This window comes from Vicia villosa, linkage group LG3 (assembly GCF_029867415.1).
Source record: "Vicia villosa cultivar HV-30 ecotype Madison, WI linkage group LG3, Vvil1.0, whole genome shotgun sequence".
Lineage (NCBI taxonomy): Eukaryota > Viridiplantae > Streptophyta > Magnoliopsida > Fabales > Fabaceae > Vicia > Vicia villosa.
In genome coordinates, this window is record NC_081182.1 from 64,151,457 (window position 1) to 64,158,024 (window position 6,568).

General features: G+C 33.9%; 1 pseudogene; it reads right to left on the minus strand.

The window, feature by feature from the left end:
- Nucleotides 1-362: 362 nt before the first annotated feature.
- LOC131661690 (lysM domain receptor-like kinase 3) lies at nt 363-5,617 on the minus strand (annotated as a pseudogene).
- Between the last annotated feature and the right edge of the window lie 951 nt (nt 5,618-6,568).

The following is a 6,568-nucleotide window of genomic DNA, read 5'->3' on the forward strand; positions in this document are numbered from 1 at the left end:
ATGGCTTTTATATTTATTAAATTAGAATTATTATTTATTTTATTGTAAATATATTTAAATAGAGATTATATTAAATAATATATGTAAAAGGGTTGTTTTTTCTTTTTGGTGGTTGTTACTATTCTCAAGTTTATATTAGAGATTATATTGTGGGAAAAAGCTATTGTCGGGGGAGCCAAAATCACACAGTAAGATTTTTCTGAGGAAAAATGAAACCTTGTTAGCTAGTAACAAACAATATTGGGTGTGGTATCAAGTCACACTTGACTTGAAAAGAATGCTTCACTTGTTTTGTCTTATAAGCCACTCGAGTGCTTTTTTGAACCATGTTTCAAAGTTTCTAATTCATAATACTATAACACTAAAATAAGTCAAACCACTCAAAATAAATGTTGCTTTTCAAACTGTAGGTTTGGTCCCTTGGTTGGGCTATATGGATGGTAAATTATGATAAAATTGTTGATCCCTTCACTCTTTCTACTAAATACAGCTATTACAATGTACAAATTCCTACTTGCTAATCCATTTTATAAACACTTTTGTTTCAACAATCCGCTGCAATGTCAGAAATCTAACTCCAAACATTGTACATACAAAATCAATACATTTGTATAATCCTATCTTCCTGACATAAGATTCACAAGGTTTTGATTTTCGTAAAAGGAGCCAATATCCCAATCGTCCGTAGTTGAAGAAAGTGTCATAAGAGCAACCACAATGGATCTCATACTCGGACGCAGTTGAGGATTTTCTTGTGTACACGCTTTCGCTAGTTGAGCCATCTGCAAGCCAAAACAGTGACCATAGGTTTAACATTCTTGAAATCGTTAACACAAAAGTGTTTATTAAAAGATGTTCTCACCTTGCGAACTGAATCTACAGGGTAGTTATCCCCAAGCCGTGGATCCACTATTTTGCGAAGATCTTCGGTAGGATCGGGCTGACTAAGAACTCCTTCAAACTGCATTGGATGATAAAAATGAAAGGAAATTAATGCTACTATTTAGGTTGCTAAGGAAAGACTTTTTATAGTTAAATAAAATTCTTTAGTAGTGAAGTCAACACCGACCATAGATACAAGTCCCTTTGAGTCTGCAGCAATGGATTCGCTGGTCTTGACGATTGCTTCCTTTGCCGAAATAATTTCATAAAGAACAACTCCAAAGGCATAAACATCTACTTTGGGAGAAACATCTCCATATTGAGCATACCTTCACATAAAACCATGGTAATCACTAAACAAATCCACAAGCACATGAACTTGGAAAAAAGTTGAGTAAATGTTTGGTAAATCGTACTCTGGTGGCATGTATCCAAATGTTCCGACAAGACGGCCAGTGGGAAGTGATGAGCTTCCAACTTCCGTCAGTTTGGTCAATCCAAAATCAGCAACCTACAAATATGAACATTTTATGAGCTTCCATAGTGATCGAAATAATAAAAATAGAGATAGATCAATCTCGTAACGCATTCAACCTTCCCCCGGAAGTTTTTGTCTATCAATATATTTGCTGGCTTTATGTCACGATGGATATATACAGGAACTGTATGCTCGTGGATATATTCAAGACCTCTGGCAGAATCCAAAGCAATCTGCACACGTGTAGCCCATGGCAGTGGATCTCTACCTAGAAAAACGAACACTTTACTGTTACCATGAGACAATCACAATACAGCATAGGAAGATAAAAACTAAAGTATAAGTTGTTCTAACCTGAACCACGCAAATGCTGACTCAAGTTTCCGTTCTCGATGTATTCATAGACAAGGAAAAGGGAGCCCTCGATACTATATCCAATCAACCGCACCTGGATGGTCGTTAAGAGTTAAAGACATTACACAAAATAAGATTAATAAAATACTAACCACCAAGTCTATGTTAAACCTAATGCTCCCATCACTGCAACAACTAAAGCCTTGGCACCATAATCTTGTATTGTGAATAACTTCTAATGGCAAATCATATAAATATAAATCCGATTTATGGTTTTTCGGACCTAAAACTTTTCTTGGTCTCTCTACTATAACAGTTGAGACTGCTCTGTCTAATCTACACATACTAATGGAGCGTCTACAAGTCCTCTCCACACGTTCAAATCACTTAAAGCGAGATTTTACAAATTTTTCCCTAGCTAAAGTTCTCTAGGAATAAATCTTGCCCGCAATGTGCAATTCAACAGTAGACAAAATTAATACAAATAAATGCTTCAAGTTGTAAGGGATTAGTACCAAGTTAAGATGATGAACACGTGTCAGGACATTCAATTCAGCAAGAAATTCCTTTGTTGCTTGCATATCCATCTTTTTTATTGCAGCTTTCTGCATCATCAAAATTATTGGCTTATGGAATGAGAATATGAATTCTAATAGGAACGGGACAGAGTGGGTTTTTAGAACATGTAGATATGTGTGTTTAACAACCAAAATGAATTCTATTGTAATTAAGAGAACAGAAACTCATGGTAAATATTACGCAACAATCTCAATTTTCAAGAAATCAAGGATAAACTTTCTCAGTAAAATGAAAAATGAAAGGAAAAATATCAATCGGAATGTTACAATATTGCCATCATTTTCTTCATTAGAAAACCATTTTGAAGCAACTCTCAATCCTTTCTCACAAGTCACGAGTACTTTCCAGCTTGGTTTCCACAATAGTGTGTCACAAACAACCAAAAAATGATGAATATTTTGATATTTGAAAGGATGATATCATTTTAGCACATCCATTCGTACATATCATAAATCATATATCTTCATCTTTGATGCCAATATGACTAGTAAGTTTTACTGGCCCAAATTGAGATGAACCGTGAATTACCAAGTTTCTCAGTGTTTCCTTGTTTTATTCATGTATCAGTCGTGTTACATAATAGCTAAGCTTATTAACTATATCTGATAGATTATCACATATATTCATACTATAATCTTCTACTTCAAATTGTTTTCAATCAACTAACAATCAGCCAAATGCTAAACCTTGATGAATAAACATTGATAAACTCCTATGAATATCAGAACATTTCTCGGAATAAATACTTATAATAAATGTTATTACTCACCTCTCCCCTCAGCTCTGCATAGTAGACAGATCCAAAACCTCCTTGACCAATTTTATTAGCCATGCTAAAGTTATCTGAGGCAGTTGCCAGTTCATCATATGAAAATTCAACTGATTTGTCAACTGTTATGCCGGAGATCACAGCATTACGAGAAGTTTCATCTGAAAAGTGTCAAATCATTAGCTACGGTTTATTTTTAAGAACAGTAAGAGTTAAAGATACTAAACATTTAGTAGGGCTCCAACAAGAGTAAAAACCAATAGGAGTTACAGTGATGAGATTGTTTGTGGTAGATGATTGGAACAAGAAAAGATGATGCTAGGAACAAACGTGCACTTACCATTACAGACTATTAACTCCATTAAAGGTAAGAGAAACGATGTTTTGGGAGGAATATAAGAAGAAATAAACATACCCTTCACATCCTGAGGGAAAAGTGAGGTGGAATCTCGTGAGAGAGAGTCCTCCTTCTGTATCTTCTTCTTTCGGAAATATCCAAAATATACAGCAGCTGCCACTAAAAGAAGAACAACTATTCCAACAGCTATTCCAGCAATAGCTCCAACAGCAAGACCTGCTTATATAGAAGCAAAATATGAGTTCAAAGTAGAAATTTTCTTCCACCATTTGTATATGGTGACCACGCGCATCAAAACCAATTTTTTGATAAGAGAGAAAGCCAAACCTCCTGGACTGCATAAGAGAATAAAAAACACAGTCATTAGTTTCATCTATTCACCAACGAGCGAAAAATTAATACAACGATATGAACACAGATTGCATACAATGTAGTGTAACAAAATTTACCTGGTATCCAAAAACACATAGCTACCATTTTTATCTGAAAAAAAAAACAATTGAAAGAACAAAATAAGATGCTTATATTGAATTTATTAATAAATAAGAAAATAGTTAAAGACACGTCTAGAGATACACATGATTTTTGTTATGTTAGCAAATCATTGATACAAATTTTCCTAATAATTCTTGTGACAACATCAATCAATTGGGGTTTTCTCTTTTTTTTTTCTTTCAAAAACGGATAAACATTATGGCCTAATTTGATCCATGTAGCTGACCTCACTTAGTGGGATAAGGTTTTATTGTTGTTGCTGTTAGATTAAAGTTATGATCCATTTGATGATCATTCCTTACTAACAGTGAAGACTATAACCTTTAGAACCATGACAGGAGGTGCTTCGGGTTAATACTATAAATACGAGGCTAGGTCCCCTCACGGAATGCAATCACTTGCTCTACGATTTTCCCCATCAAGAACAAACTAAGATCATTGAGTGTGTGATAATGTTAGGAACCAAGAATTGAATCTCAAAGAAAGAACATTTTATTGATAAATAGGAAAGAATCTATCATCTAAGGGTTTCTCCTTCACAATTAAGTTGCTACTCAATTCACAAACTTTACAATATTCTAAAGATACTCTCTCTAACTAATCCAAATAACTAACTAACTATAACAACTCTTAACTACATTAACTACTCCGATTAGCCATTATTCTATAACCTAACAAATAATAAAAAGAAAGGCTTGACCTTGTTCATTTCTATAAATGTTCTAAATTCATATAAAATATCATATTTTCACTTACATCTATAGACTTATTTGAATTTAACAATAAGTTACTATATTTAGCAGCAAACAAATACTAGTTCATTAAAGTTGCAAACCTTTGCCAGGAATAAAAACAAGTCCACTCCCTTGATTAAAATTGACACCAGGATTATACCTCTGCAGCAACCCCGAATCAAGTTTAGTCGAATTCGCAACCGACCCCAAAGTCTCCCCAGGCCTAAGAGGATAAGTCACAAACAACCCATAATCCCCAATTTCCTTATCCCCACAAGAACAATTAACAGTAACATTCAACGTCCCGGTATCAGGAATATTATTCGGCGAATAACTATTGAAGTGTCTCAACCATTGAACATTCGTTAAATTAGCATAATTGGATCTAGCAACAGACTCATAAGTGTCACCGGTTTGAACATCATAACTAAAAGTATGAGCAAGATAGTCGCCGTCGAAGCAATCACACGGGAACGGAATGTTGATTCTTTCGCCAGCTATAATGGTGTCTTTATTAGGGACAGTGTCGCTGTTGTAATCAACTATATCTTCTGGTTTTGTGAGAATTGAGGATTTCATAATACCTGTAAGAAAAAGAAAAAAAAAAAAGAGTAAGTAATTAGAATTGATTTAAGAAAGATGAGAATGAAAATCAATTATTGAGTTGCTTACTTGAAATATAAGTGAGGTTGGAGTTACTTGATAGGTAGAAGTTGGCTAAAGCTAATGAACAACCTTTTGTGCATTTGGATTCAGTTGTGAATGGAATTGAAGCTGCTAGGAAGAAGATGAAGAAAGTGAATCTGTGTTGTTTTTCCATTCTAGTTTTTGGTAGATGAAGAATTGGGAGTTTGTGTTTGATAATTGGATAAAAGAGATGGAGAGTTTGAAAAGCTATGCAAAGCTGTGTAGTTGGGTTGACCTGGTGTATGAAACTTTATTACATGAAGTGAATTTTTAGAGTTGGCTTCATACTTTTCTTTGGCTTGTTCTCTCTTTGACCAAGTCTACAATTTTTTTGTTTTTAAAAATTATGTACCAAAATAAGTTATTGTATTGGTGTATTCACATCTATTCTAGATGTAAAGTGAAATATAATGAAGTACTATGAAGTATAATAGATTAATATTAAATTTATAAGTTTGTTATAGAAATTAAAATTTAGTCAGTTTAAATAAGTCAAAAATTTCACCTATTAAAGATTGATTCATTTGTTGTTATGAGAATCATTTACTTGTATATCATCACAAAATCTTCTTCCTCTCAAAGTTCTTTTTAATAGCACTTTAGTGTCTATATTGAGTTTAAGGATGAGAAAGATCCGATGATCAAGAATTGCTTATTAGACCCTTATATAAATGTATAATACTTTTGAAAATTTAAAATGGTTCACGTTTCGGATATATATATATATATATATATATTGCGCATCCAAATCACAATCAAAATACGATATTCTGAAATCCACCTTATTTTTTAATAAAATGTAGCCTGAAGATGTATCTTTGCACGATATTTAGTGTATTTGGAGATGCATCTTGAAAATGTCCTCTAGATTTTTTTGAAAGTATGGTAAATATAAATGGGGTATTATTTTTTGGAGATGCATCTAAGGACAATTGGGGAATGTCATCCTCAAAGTGTTTTGACTCTATGGATGCTCTACTCATCTCCGCAACACGCCGACATACCGTTGTCATGCTCTCTGCCTACTAATTCTAAACCTTAAGTACCTTCTGGTTAGCTTACCTATGTGGTTTTTCAGGAGAGTTTAGCGTCATGATAGGGTGTGACACCATATAGAACCATGTCAAGTAGCCCTCAACACAAGTCCAATGTACATGAGCTGGCTCCCAACAATACTCCTCTGGTACAAGGTGACTCTCAAAATAATCCAGTATCACATATAGGTCCTTGCG